This window comes from Macrobrachium nipponense, chromosome 4 (genome assembly GCF_015104395.2).
Source record: "Macrobrachium nipponense isolate FS-2020 chromosome 4, ASM1510439v2, whole genome shotgun sequence".
In the NCBI taxonomy this organism is placed as follows: domain Eukaryota; kingdom Metazoa; phylum Arthropoda; class Malacostraca; order Decapoda; family Palaemonidae; genus Macrobrachium; species Macrobrachium nipponense.
In genome coordinates, this window is record NC_061100.1 from 79,321,607 (window position 1) to 79,336,309 (window position 14,703).

At 43.2% G+C, this 14,703-nt stretch overlaps 1 protein-coding gene across 5 annotated transcripts in view; it reads left to right on the forward strand.

The window, feature by feature from the left end:
* LOC135210968 (1-acyl-sn-glycerol-3-phosphate acyltransferase delta-like) overlaps positions 1 to 14,703 on the forward strand; it is a 290,759-nt gene that overhangs the window by 242,530 nt on the left and 33,526 nt on the right. The window lies entirely within an intron of this gene.

The window sequence follows — 14,703 nt, forward strand, 5'->3', positions numbered from 1 at the left end:
CACACAGTATGCTTAAAGTGTAGGGGGAATGACTGCTCATTTATTAACCCTTGTAGAGAATGTGATAAATTGAATGAGGATGAATGGAAGGCGCTTTCTTCTTACTTTAACCCTCTTACGCCGAAGCCCTAAAAATCAAAACCTCTCCCGTATGCCGCGGCCGGTTTGGAGTGAGCGCTGAAGCGGAAAAAATACTTTTTTCAAAAAATTACAGCGCGCTTAGTTTTGAAGATGAAGAGTTCATTTTTAGCTCATTTTTTTGTCATTGCCTGAAGTTTAGTATGCAACCATCAGAAATGAAAAATAATATCATTATCATATGTAAATAATGCGATATATGGTAGCGAAAAAATTCATACATAATTGTATTCAAATCACGCTGTGCAAAAAACGGTCAAAGCTTACGAGTTACTTTTTTTTCGTTGTATTGTACACTAAATTTCAATCATTTTTATATATAACACATTGTAAAACAATAAAAGCAACACCGGAAAAATATTATCACAAAATGATGTACGAATTCGTAACGCGCGGACGTAAAAAAATGTTATTTTAAAAAATTCACCGTAAATCTAAATATTGTTCTAGAGACTTCCAATTTGTTTCAAAATGAAGACAAATGATTGAATATTACGATACTGTAAGAGTTTTAGATTAGAATTGCAGATTTCAACCATTTCAGACGAGTTAAAGTTGACCGAATGTCAAAATTTTTATATATATATTTTTTTATATACACATATTTCGGAGATGGGAAAAGCTACAACCTTCAATTATTTTTTATTGTATTCTTAATGAATTTGCGCACATTTTGACATATGAAACTCTATAAAACGGCTAATATGAAAAGGAGCAAATATTAGGATAATGCGATGTACGCATTTCGGAGACTTGCGGCCGCGAATCAGCGCGCGGAGGGAAGTTAAATGTATTTTTCAAAAATTCACCATAAATCACAATATTGTTCTAGAGACTTCAAATTTGTTTCAAAATGAAGATAAATGACTGAATATTACTAGGCCGTAAGAGTTTTAGCTTACAATTGCATTTTTCAACTATTTCGGTAGAGTCAAATTTGACCGAACGTTTTTTTCTATCGTAATTTATATGCAAATATTTCAAAAAAAGAGAAAAGCTACAACCTTCAATCATTTATAGTTGTATTCTACATGAAATTGCGCACATTTTCATATATAAAACTTTATGTAAGAGCTAATTTTAAATGGTGCAAGCATTTCGACAATCACACAAAAAAAATTCTGATTTTTTCGGAAGAGTTACCGCGCGGACGTAAGGAAAATGTTTTGTTTTTTTCATAAATTCACCATAAATCGAAATATTGTGCTAGAGACTTCCAAGTCGTTGCAAAATGAAGGTAAATGATTGAATATTGCTAGAATATAAGAGTTTTAGCTTACAATTGCGTTTTTCGACCATTTCGGTTGAGTCAAAGTTGACCGAAAGTTGAAATTTTTGCACTCAACGTTATTTTTATGAAAATATTTCAAAACTGATAAAAGCTACAAATATGGGTTGTTTTTAGTTGTATTGTGCATGAAATTGCGCACATTTCCATATATAAAACTTTATGTAACGGCAAATTTAAAATGGTGCAAACAATCGCACAAAAAAATTTATCGGAAGAGTTACCGCGCGAATGTAAGGAAAAAGTTTTTTCATAAATTCACCATAAATCAAAATATTGTGCTAGAGACGTCCGATTTGTTGCAAAATGAAGGCAAATGATTGAATATTACTATAATATAAGAGTTTTAGCTTACAATTGCTGATAAAAGCTACAATCATGAGTATTTTTTTTTATTTTTTATTTTACATGAAATTGCGCACATTTTCATATATAATACTTCATGTAAAGGATAATTTAAAATGGTGCAAAAATTATGTCAAAGTGACGAAATAATTTTTGAGATGTGTCACTGATACTTTTTAGTGCGATAAGAAAGAAATTCGCGCTTGTGCGCCTGCATAGCGATTGTAAACAAAACAACGCCTTGATCCATGAACTCCCAGCATCCCCCAAGGCGCGTGATTCAAAAGTTTTCGGCTGGTAGGCCTATAAGTATTTTTCCGTGAATTTTTAAAAAAATTTTTGAGTCGACGTATGATACGTCCATTTGGCATACGGGAGACATTTTAACTCGACGTTTAATACGTCCATTTGGCGTAAGAGGGTTAAGGAAGCTTGAAAAAGACAAGGTTAGGAAAGCTTCATCTAGGAGTTCTAGTAGGTCTCGAGCTAGCGAGTTTGAAGTAGATAACCCTGTTTTAGAAGTAGCACCTTTACCAGTTTCAGCCCTTCCTCCCTGCATCGAACCCGAAGATGCGCCTTCAGAGGTGGACACTATGAGAGCCACTATTCGCAGCATGGAGATGAAGATTAGAGCTTTAGAAGGTAAGAGTGATAGTGCCAGTGATCCCAGTGCAGTGGAGGGTGCATCTAATCGGCTCCCTAATGCTTCTAGGCTTAGACCTCTTCCAGACTCCCAGTCCCAGTGGAGGAGGAAAGTCGAAAGCCGCAGGAAGGTTAGGGAGAACCCCCACCGGTCAGGCGTCCCCTCAGTAGCGCCTGATGTACGCTCCCAGGCTACCTTGGATCGCGCCAAGAGAGAAGTTTTACATCAATGCTTCTCGTCTTCGCCTTCTCCTTCTCCTAAGCGTGGTTGGAGCTCCTCGGAAGCCTCGCGCCCGTCGAAGAGAGCCTGGCAGGCTCCTTCCACTCTTCCCTCCAGCCCTGAAGTTTTTTCGGAAGAGCCTGAATTGGAAGTGAAGAAACCTAGGAGATCGTTGGAGTATCGTTCGCCTAGTAGGGATCGAGCCTCGTCTCCTGTGAAGGATTTTGGGAAATCTCCCGCTAGTATTTTGGCGAGTCTGCAGGCGCAGATTACGGCTCTGGCTGACTCCTTGACTGTGACTTCTTGTCGTAGGAAGGACGTATCGCTCCCGGTAAAGAAGTCCATGCGCACTTCTCCCGCCTTACGCTATTCGTCAGAAGCCGCCCTCTCTCCAGGATTGGATGGTAACATGAGGCGCTCTTCAATGGACAGGCACTCTTCTGCTGACATCATTTCTCCGTCAGACAAGGAACAGGCTTCCCATAGGTGAGCCTCTCCCAGCAGGCGCTCGTCTCGAGACAGGATCTCTCCCTTTGGCAGGCTCCAAGAGCCTAGTAGGCGCTTTTCTCCTTGTAGCCGCTCCCCGTCAGGCTTCCGCTCTCCTGTGACCAGGCACCCTACGACAGACAGGTGCTGTTCGCCTAGCAGGCGCTCTTCTCCTGTCAGCCGCTCTTCTCCTGTCAGCCGCTCTTCGCTTAGCAGGCGCCAAGAGCCTGGTAGACGTGCTTCGCCTGGCAGGCGCTCTTGAACTGATTTTCGCTCTCCTCGAGTTAGGCGCCGGGAGCCTGGCAGACGCCTCTCCCCTGGTAGGCGCTCGTCGCCAGAGACCCGCTCTCCTCACGTCAGGCGCCAAGAGCCTGGTAGGCGCTTCTCACATGGCAGGCGCTCTTCGCAGGCAGCCGCTCTCCTTTGGACAGGCGCCAAGAGCCTGATAGGCGCTTTTCTCCTAGCAGGCGCTCTTCCCCAGACATCCGCCCTGCTGTCGTTAGGCGCCAAGAGCCTAAGGAACGCCCTCATCCTGACAAGAAGGATTTTTCGGGCAGGCGCTCTCCGGAAGTTATGACTTCCCCTGTCAGATGTCTTCCAGACGCACCTCCGAGGATGGACGAACTGCTTCAGACAAGACCTCCTATCCTCATAAGGATCGTGAGGGATCTTCGGCTGAGGAAGAACAGGAACCTTCGGAAGAAGATGTCCCTAAGGTCCGCTGTTTCCTCCTACAAGAGGTTAACGAACTTGTTGCTTCAGGAATTTGGAGACGCCCTTTCTCCTGTTGCTCCTTCGCCTCTCTCGTTATTCTCAACCTCTAAAACTTCGAAGGTTTCATCTTGTGTCAGGATGAAACCTACCATCTCTATGAAGAAGGCTCTTAGAGGTTTTGGCAAATGGCTTCTCTCTAAGGAAGAGAAAGGGAAGACTGTTTTCTTTCCCTCCTTCCAAGTTTACTGGAAGGTTAGGGTTCTGGTATTAATCTGGAGAACCCTTGGGCCTCGTTCTTCCCTCCTCGGCAGACTCGGACTTCTCTTCGCTGGTGGATTCCTCTCGACGCTCTGCCCTCAGACCACCTGTTGAAGGGAATGTTCCGGGTCCTGGAAGTGTTCAACTTCCTCGACTGGTCTTTAGGAGTTTTGGCCAAAAAGACGCAGACCCCGGATTCCCTTTCACCTGAGGATCTTAACAGCGTTCTCACTTGTCTGGACAAGGCAGTGAGAGATGGATCTGGTGAAGTCGCTTCCCTTTTCGGAGCGGGAGTGATTAAGAAGAGATCGGTATACTGTTCGTTCCTGACAAAATCAGTATCACATGTGCAGAGAGCCTCTCTTCTTTACGCACAACTCTTACCTCAACTCTTCCCAAAGAAGACAATTCAAGACGTCTCAAGTGCCCTCTCGGCTAAGGCTACACAAGATATGCTAGCTCAGTCGTCCAGGAAGCCTCGAACTTCTTTCCAGGCCAAGACCAAGAAAGAGACTCCCTTGAGGCAGGAGCCCTTTCGAGGAGTCCCTCCTCCCAGAGCTTCTTCCTCTAGAGGATCTAGACCCGTTAAGAGAGGGAAGACCTTCTCTAGATCCATCAGAGGGAAGAAATAATATTCAAGTTCTCCAGACATCAGTGGGTGCCAGACTTTTGAAGTTTGCCGACGTCTGGGCCCAGAAAGGGGCGGACAACTGGTCTCACTCGATTGTCAGCAAAGGCTACCTCATTCCCTTCACATCAAGACCACCGTTGACAACGACTCCGAGGGAGTTGGTGGCCAAGTACAAGGACCCCATCATGAATCAAGCCCTTTCTCTAGCAGTAGATCTTATGCTAGAGAAGGAGGCTATAAAACTAGTGAAAGATCCTCTTTTAGCGGGTTTTTACAACATACTTTTCCTAGTTCCCAAGAACTCAGGAGGATGGAGACCGGTTCTGGATGTAAGCGCCCTGAACGTCTTTGTAGAAAAGAGGAAGTTCGCCATGGAGACGACTTCTTCAGTGTTGGCTGCTCTTCGTCCTGGGACTGGATGGTGTCCCTAGATCTTCAGGACGCTTATTTCCATGTGCCTATCCATCCTTCTTCACGGAAGTTTCTTAGATTCATGATGGGAGGGAGGATCTATCAATTCAAGGCCTTGTGCGCTTTGGCCTCTCGACAGCCCCTCAAGTTTTCACGGGTTTAATGAAGAACGTGGCGCAGTGGCTACATTTGGAGGGAGTGAGGGTGTCTCTCTATCTCGACGACTGGCTGATCAGAGCAAAGTCACAAGAAAGATGTCTGGAGGACCTACAGAAGACCCTTACTACTTTGGCAAGTTCTCTGGGACTTCTGGTGAACTTCCAGAAGTCACAGTTAATCCCCAGTCAAGAGCGGATTTATCTGGGAATTCGGATGGTTTCTCCGGATTTTCGGGCGTATCCGTCACCAGAGAGGATAGCTCGTTGCTGCGAGAAACTGACGACCTTCCTAGAGAAAGATGCATGCACAGCGAGGGAGTGGATGAGTCTGTTGGGGACACTCTCCTCGCTGGAGCAATTCGTTTCTCTAGGAAGGTTGCATCTCAGACCTCTCCAATTCTTTCTTTACCAGAATTGGAGCCGTCTCTCTCAAGATCTGGAGTTCTCCTTCAAGATCACAAGGGGAATCAAGAAGGACCTTTTGTGGTGGGCGGACCCTCTCCGTTTTGCAGAAGGTCTGTCTCTGCACATGCCGAACCTCAACCAAGTATTGTTTTCCGACGCGTCGGAAACAGGTTGGGGAAGTTACGCTCGGGTCGAGAGGAAGTGTCAGGCACCTGGGAGGGGAAACAGGTGTCCTGGCACATCAACAAGAAAGAGTTGATGGCAGTGTGGATGGCACTAAAAGCTTTTGAGCCCCACGTCCGAAATGCTATAGTTCAGGTCAACTCGGACAACACCACAGCCTTAAGGAAGCAGGATGGGACGTACTCCTTCTTCCTGTACGAAACAGCAAAGGACCTACTGCTATGGTCTCAGGCAAGGAAGATCAGACTCCTCACTAGATTCATACAGGGAGAAAGGAACGTCAGGGCCGACCTCCTGAGCAGAAAGAATCAAGTGCTTCCTTCGGAGTGGACTCTGCACTCAGAAGTTTGCCAGGACCTGTGGAGAATGTGGGGCAGACCTCACATCAACCTCTTTGCAACAGCAAAGAACGCGAGGATAGACCTTTACTGCTCCCCGATCTCAGACCCAGGAGCAGTGACAGTGGATGCTTTCCTACTAGACTGGAGAGGTCTGGACATCTATGCCTTTCCTCCCTTCAAGATACTGGGACAAACCCTCAAGAAGTTTGCGACCTCAGTAGCTCCGTTCTGGCCCGCCCAAGATTGGTTCACAGAGGTACTGGAATGGTTGGTGGACTTTCCAAGAGCACTTCCTCAAAGAGTAGATCTGCTCAGACAACCCCACTTCGACAGGTATCACAAAAACCTCCCCGCTCTCAATCTGACTGGCTTTCGACTGTCAAAAGTCTTGTCAGAGCGAAGGGATTTTCAGGAAAGGCTGCTAAGGCTATCGCCTCAGCAAGAAGGCCTTCTACCCTTAGAGTCTACCAGTCGAAGTGGGACGTCTTTCGTCGTTGGTGCAGAAACCAGAAGCTTTCCTCTTCCAGTACCTCTGTGACCAAACGCAGACTTCCTTGTTTTCCTCAGGGAAAAATGTGGTCTGGCAGTTTCGACCATCAAAGGATATCGTAGCATGTTAGCGGCTGTGTTTAGGCACAGAGACTTGGATATCTCTGACAACAAAGATCTGCATGATCTGTTAAGATCTTTCGAAACATGCAAGAAAGTCTCGACTGAGATTCCAAGCTGGAATCTGGATGTGGTTCTTCGTTTCCTGAGGTCCTCGAAGTTTGAACCACCCCAGTTAGCTTCCTTCAAAGACCTTACGAAGAAGGCTCTGTTTCTCTTGGCTTTGGCATCCAGCAAGAGGGTTAGTGAGCTTCATGCCCTAGAAGTAAGGGTAGGTTTCAAAGGAGATTCCGTGATTTGTTCCTTCCTTCCTTCTTTTCTGGCCAAGAACGAGAACCCCTCAAATCCTTGGCCAAGGAGTTTTGAGGTTCTAGAATTAGCTGCCCTTGTAGGGGAAGAACCTGAAAGGACTCTTTGCCCTGTGAGGAGTTTAAAGTATTACCTTCAGAGAAAGAAGACTCTTAAGGGCATTAAGGATAGACTTTGGTGCTCTGTAAAGGATCCCAATAGACCATTGTCTAAAAATGCACTGTCTTTCTTTATTAGAAGCCTAGTGAAGGAGGCACATATTGCTTGTGGTGAGAATCAGTTCAAGCTCCTGAAAGTCAAGGCTCATGAAGTAAGAGCCATTGCCACTTCCTTGGCTTTCAACAAGAATATGTCACTTCAGAATTTGATGAAAGCAACATTCTGGAGATGCAATTCAGTATTCGCTAACCACTACCTGAGAGACGTCAAGATTACGTATGACAAGTGCTTCGCCTTAAGCCCGTACGTATCGGCGGATTCGGTGCTGGGGTAGGGAGCTGAGACATATCCTTTATAGTTTTTTCCCTTGTTTGTGTATTGTGTTTTTTTATGGTTGTTTGAAAGAGGATGCAGGTAGGCAACTCTTTCTGTTCGTAATGCTAACAACATTAGAATGGTTAGGTGATCGGGTTTGTGTTGGAGCTCCCTGCATTGGTAGTGGACAGGTTCTGTCATATAAGAGGGCGAATCCCCTTTGACATGATCCAACTTGGATTCTACTGAGTAAGCGGATATCAAATCCCTTTGGTAGACCCAAAGAGTCTTTTCAGCTGTAGGTCACGCCCTCGCTGTAGCTCTTCAGGCTATGCAGACTAATAGACAGTACCTATGAAGTCTTCAGCCTAATCAGGTAAGAACCAAGGTTTTTTAGTACCCTACAACACATGTTGTTTCCCTTTTCCTTGTTAGTTATCTGTCTCTTACCCTTCACCAAGGGTGTCAATCAGCTAAGTATATATCTGACAGGAAAGTTCATGTACAAAAATTATATTGTTATTTTACAATAAAGTTTTGTACATACTTACCTGGCAGATATATACTTAGCTTACGTCTTTGACGTCACAACAGAATTCAAAACTCGCGGCAAATGCGACAGGTAGGTGTCAGGTGATCTACCTTACCCGCCGCTGGGTGGCGGGTGTATGAACCAATCCCACTTTCCTGTCAGATTTTCTCTTCCACCTGTCTCCTGAGGGGAGGCTGGGCGGGCCATCAATCGTATATATCTGCCAGGTAAGTATGTACAAAACTTTATTGTAAAATAACATTATCATGTTAAATGTGGCCCATAGTGTATGACCCCTTTGAGCCATCTGGCAGCCCTTAAGACTCAGTTGGAGAACTTGACAAACTGACGGCCCTTAAGAGATTTCAGGAGTGTGAAGCTTGCATGCAAGTGGATTGCTTAGAGCATTTGATTATTGGAAAAGATTAATATAGTTCATGTTTAGTTTGGGCTGCAGGAAGGTATTATGAACATATTTAGCAACTTATTCTACTTTAGGAGCAAAACTTCTCTAAATGATAATGAACAATCAGCAGCAACAAATTTTGATATAGATACCCCTCCCAAGCAAAGCAACATGTCCAGTATAACTACTGTGGTTCCCATGAACTTGGCAACAGAAAGTAAAAATGTACTACCTATATTATAACCAAGTATGGGAGAGATTGGTCATGAATCCTCATTCCCAGAAATGTTAGAAAATCCAATTGTCAGTTGTAAATAGCAAGTTACAATAGTACAGTACTTTAACTAATGCACAGATACAGCCAAAGGGTTGATGGAAATAGATTAGTGCTCACCCTATGCACATTCAGTAAGCCATAGATACAGTCTTGTCAACATGATGTATGTGAGAAACACCCAAGGACTCCAAGTAGTAAGGGGTATAATGGTGCACATAGAATTATTTTGTCATGGTCAAGTATCACCAGGCACAGGTGTCAATAAACTATACACACAAGATTATTGAGTGAAGTACTAAGTATTAAGTGCTACAGTAAATAAGAAACTAGCACCAAACAGAGGTTGCTTAAATGCAATTGTAGAATACTGAGTAGCATATATTTTCAACCCCTGGTCCAGGCTCTCATGCCTTTGACTTTCCCATTTTGCATTTCAGAGTGTGATCCTGTTTTCTATTGTACGTACATACACACTTCTCAAGTTATCAGAAACCTTTAAACAAAGAAGGGAGCTCAAACACAAATTATGGTAGTTTTCTTGCAAAATGAGCATTTCAAAAGATACACAAATAATCAGTTGTGTAGCAGACAGACATTTACATGGACACTTGCAAGGTGTACCCTACTATATTCTCTCTTTATGTAAGCGTTAATAATATGTACTATCTTGAGATCTTTTCATGCAATAAACAAGAGAAAATTAATTGCATGTTGTTATCTATGCGTACATGTGTAGTGTGCATTAATTATCAGAAAATTCCCTTGCCCAGCCAAAGCAGTGCTTTATACTACTCAGTTTATCAGGATTTTTATCTTTGCTACACCTAAAATGTAGATTAGTTTGCTTAGTGCAGTTGTGGAAACTTCAGATATCGAGATTTTCAAGCAAGAAGGAAATTCATGCCTGCTTTCTGCTAACATCTGAATTCAGGTGTATCAGTTTTATTTTTAATTCCCTCATATTTATTTATTTATTTATTTATCACAATTTTTTTAATTTGTCTCTCTCTGTAGGCTTGTTTCCATTTGGATCCCTCTTGGATTTATAGTCTGTTGACTGTCCATAAGGGTTTTCAGCTGAAAGTTAAAGTTCACAAGTTACACAAAACCTGGCTTATGTATTATATGAAGCTGGCATTAGTATTGAAATTAGCTGGACCATGCTCACATAGAGAATAAAGGAAAGGAAGACAAAGATAAAGCATCTTGAGTTGGTGACAGTTGTAACTAGATTGCACCTAAAAATTCACTTAAATGATTATGTGTCATTAATGTATTAAAGTCAGGTACCAAAAAGAATCATGTAAGTAGTAAACCCATCTGAAAATTGGACATGCCCATTTAATCACATGGTTATGCAGTGACCCAGCTCATACGTATTTGTTAACCATGTGCTGGAACTGTAATATACAAAATATATTTTGTGTGCATTCCCAGATTTAAGTCAACAGCAAATAACGGGTAATAGACACAGACTTGTTAACCCTTTCGCTGCAAATTTATTTTGACTTGCATTTTAGTACCTAAAATTGAAAATCCTCTCTTTTAAGGGGTGTGGTGCTGCCATAAGACCCCGTTTTAAAGTAGGTGACTATAACTAACATATGATTGAAGAAATTTTCTTCAAATTTTTAGCAAATTTTAATAACCAATACTGAAAATACTTGTGTATGGAAGTTTATAAATTTTGCTGATGAAAAAACATTACATCATTTTTCATAAATCATACAAAAAATGTTTCACTAAAAAATCATTTCACCTACGCTAAATCAATTAGTTATATTACATGTTCTCAAAGTTTCATTGAATTTGGTTCAGCCTTCTTCAAGGTATGGCCCTGTACTTTTTAAAAAAAGTAAGTTTTGTGAAAATGGTGAAAGAAAATAATATTTGCTTATTTTGCAATATAATGCTGAAACTATGATCGCTAGAAAGCTGATTTTTTGTAATAAAACTATTTATTTCTTCAGGTAAGAAACATGCTCTGACTTTTACAAAGTAAATGTGCTTGCTCCTTGATTTCCTCTTGGGTGATTGACATAAGGGATTTTGACGAAGGAAAAATCTATTTCTGGGCAAGGGCCCGTGTCGCCCAGTGAAATATCCTTTTAGTTCATATTTCTAAGGTAAATATTGCTAACATTACTAGAGAAAAAACCAAAATGGGATGTCAGAGCATTCTGACTCGCTCACCCTAAATAAAAAGAGGGTGTCGGTATGGTTTCTGGGGTGAGTGAAACCACTACCACGGGCCTCTTGTCCTTTAGATCTCTCCTTCACAAAATCCCCCTGCTAGAGAGAGCTGATACACAGCCCGCGCCAGCAACTACTACTACCAGCGCTCCCACGCCAACACCAGCGCCTCTAGCAGCCATCCTTGAATGTTAGAGAACCAAGCTTGGGCTGAAGGGTGGGATCAATAAAAAAGGGGGAATTTCACTGGGCGACACGGGCCCTTGCCCAGAAATAGATTTTTCCTTCGTCAAAATCCCTTTTCTGGGCTCAGCCCATGTTGCTTTGTGAAATAGTACCAGATAAATGGCCACAAGCTTGGTAAAGATTAAATAGAATAAGGAAATAACAATAAAAAACAAAATATAAGAATTGAATATAATCTTGTATAAAATTACAAAGTTAGCAAATATACACTTAAATTAACTTAAAGTAATTGGATTAGCCTTATGATTAAGAAACAAAGATCATAAAAACCACAATTATGCTAACTTATAATAACTTAATTTATACAATGTTAAATATATACAAATGTGAAAATTCCTAGCAAAAAAATAAGGAAAACATCACGATATAGCCTTGGCAACTAAGGCTCGAAAGATTGGGGGGTGAACCTGGTGGCAGGGTCGCAGGAAGGATGTTAGTGAGGCAGGTAGAAAGGAGATCTGGATCTATGGCTAACTACTTAGACAGTGTCAGGGTCCCGCTGCCACTGCTGGAAATTTTAAAGATTCTAAGGATTTCAGGTAGTGTCGTCTGAATACTGTCGGCAACTTCCAGCCTGTATATTTCTTAAGATCATAAAAATTCATATGTTGGAAATAGTTAATTGAGGTAGCTACTGCTCTAATGTCGTGGACTTTGGGGAACGAATCTGGGTTGGCTTGTTTAATAAAGTACAAGATCTGTTGTCTAATTCCTTTTAAGGAAATGGTGCCACCTTTTTCCCTCATAAATAAGGGACCTGATGATCTAGTAGATGTCCTTGAGAGGTAGGCTCGTAAGGTGGTTACTGGACATAGAGAAGGGTCTTGAGGAAGGGGAAGTATCTTCCAAGGGGCCCATCTCATCAAGGGATCTTCATTTTTGGCCAAGAATTTCCTATCTGGGGAGAGGAGAACTTCTCCTGATGGGAGAAATTCTATATGGCCTGGATCTCTAGAGAGAGCTGACAGTTCAGATACTCTGGCTCCTGAAGCCAGACTTAAAAGGAAGAGTGTTTTCCTTAGTAGAGATATATAATTACATGAATTGTTATCAGTATTTGAGGCCAGTCTGAGAAAATATCATTTAAGAACCATGAAACTGAGCTAGGTCTCTCTGATGGTCTGAGCCTAGCACAAGCTTTGGGAATAGACGAGAAACAAGCCAAATTGAAAAATTTTCTTTAGAGCTGACTTAGTAGTAGTAATAGTACTGGCTGCTAAACCTTTTTCACATAAGGATCTGAAGAATGAGATAGCCAGGTTAGTAGTCATGGTTTGAGATTCTGTTTCCTTCAGGAAATTTGCTAGCTTTTTAACAGCTGCGTCATACTGACGTAAAGTTGATTCTCTTTTATCCGATTCTAAAAAAGGGATATTTTGAGGATCAGTATTTGCATCTCTTTTAGCCGCGAACTTCATGAAGTCCATAAAGTTAGGGTTTTGAGAATTCCTGAGGAAGCGAACACAGTCCTCACTTGTACTGGTTGAGATAGCTTGGGATTGGGAATCCGTTGAGGTCGGAGACCCAATTCCAGAAGTAGTGGGAACCAGTTGCTCTTGGGCCAATGTGGGGCTACTAGAGCGACTTGTCCTTTGAAAGTCCTGAGTTTGTTCAGGACTTTCAACAGAAGATTCACTGGAGGAAAGCTGTATACTTTCTTCCACTGATTCCAATCTATGGCCATGGCGTCCGTGGCATAAGCCAGAGGGTCCAGGTTGGGAGCCACGTAGCATGGGAGCTTGTGGTTCGATTGTGATGCGAAAAGATCCATCTGGAGGCCTGGGACCCTTTGGCATATCCACTGGAATGAGCGCCTGTCCAGAGACCATTCCGATTCTAGAGGAACTGAACGAGACAGAGCGTCTGCTATCATGTTCCTTACTCCCGCCAGATGGGTGGAGGATAGATGCCATTTGTGCTTGGTTGCTAGTGAAAATATGGCTATCATGACATGGTTCACATGACTTGATTTGGATCCTCCCCTGTTGATGCAGTGTACTACTACTGCACTGTCCAGTACCAGCTTGATACGAGAGTTCTTGGCTGGTAGAAGCCTCTTCAATGTGAGGTACACTGCCATGGCTTCTAATACATTTATGTGAAGCTGGCGGAACTGAGGGGACCAAGTCCCTTGTACTTTCTTGAATTGGGAGTACCCTCCCCATCCGCTTAGGGAAGCGTCCGTGTGGATAACCAACGCCGGGAGGGGAAATTGAAGAGTAACCGACTTGGACAGATTCTTGACCTCCGCCCAGGGGCGGAGCCGTTTGCGGAGAATCGGCGGAATGGCTGACAACTTGTCTCGAGACTTGTTGTTTGCTCTCGAGTGCCAGACCCGATTTATGTCTTTCAGCTTTGCCTTCTGTAGAACATCTGTCACTGAGGCGAACTGTAGAGAACCTAGGATTCTTTCCTGGTTTCTCCTTGATGTTTGTTTGCATTTGAGGAATTGCCTTGTAGCTTTGGCTATTTCTTTCCTTTTGTCCGACGGAATTGACAGAGTGTGGGAGCTTAAGTCCCATTGAATGCCGAGCCATTGAAAGCAGGTGTCCGGCGTTAGCCTGGACTTGGACTTGTTTATTTGGAACCCCAGATGTTCCAGAAATTGTATTACTTTGACTATAGCTTTTTGGCATGCTTCGACGGTTGTTGCCCAAACAAGCCAGTCGTCCAGATACGCTACTACCATTATCCCTTGAGGTCTTAGTTGTTGAACCACTGACTCCGCCACCTTTCTGAATACTCTGGGGACCACGTTCAACCCGAAGGGCATCACTTTGAATGAGAATGCCTGGTTCCCCAGCCTGAAGCCTAGGTACCGGCGGAAGTGTATTGCTACTGGGATATGATAGTATGCATCTGTAAGATCGATAGAGGTGGTGACGGCCCCACGGGGAAGTAAGGTCCGCACCTGCGAGATAGTCAGCATTTTGAACTTGTCGCAACGAATGAATAAGTTTAGACGGGACAAGTCTAAGATTATTCTTCGTTTGGTTGAGCCTTTCTTTGGCACGCTGAACAAGCGACCTTGAAACTTTAAATGCTTGACTTTTGACACTACCCATTTCTGAAGTAGTTCTTCGGCATACTCGTTAGTTCCGGTGTTGGTTTCTGAAGGAAGGTTTTGGATGGAGGAGGGCCTTTGATCCAGCTCCATCCTAATCCTTTGGACACAATACTTTGTGCCCAGTTGCTGAACCCCCACCTGTGGCGATAGAGGAACAGTCTCCCTCCCACCTGAGGCTTCTCACTGACTTGGGGCAGTTCGTGACCCACGTCCGCCTCGGAAGTGCTTGCCTCTGATAAGCGTTCTTCCGCCACCTCTTTGGCGAAATGAACCCCTAGCCCTGCTACCTCTTCCAAACTTGTTAAAGGTTTGGAATGCTTGTCCTTCGAAGACCGGATTGAAGGCCGGTGAGACAGCAAACGAGGTAAAC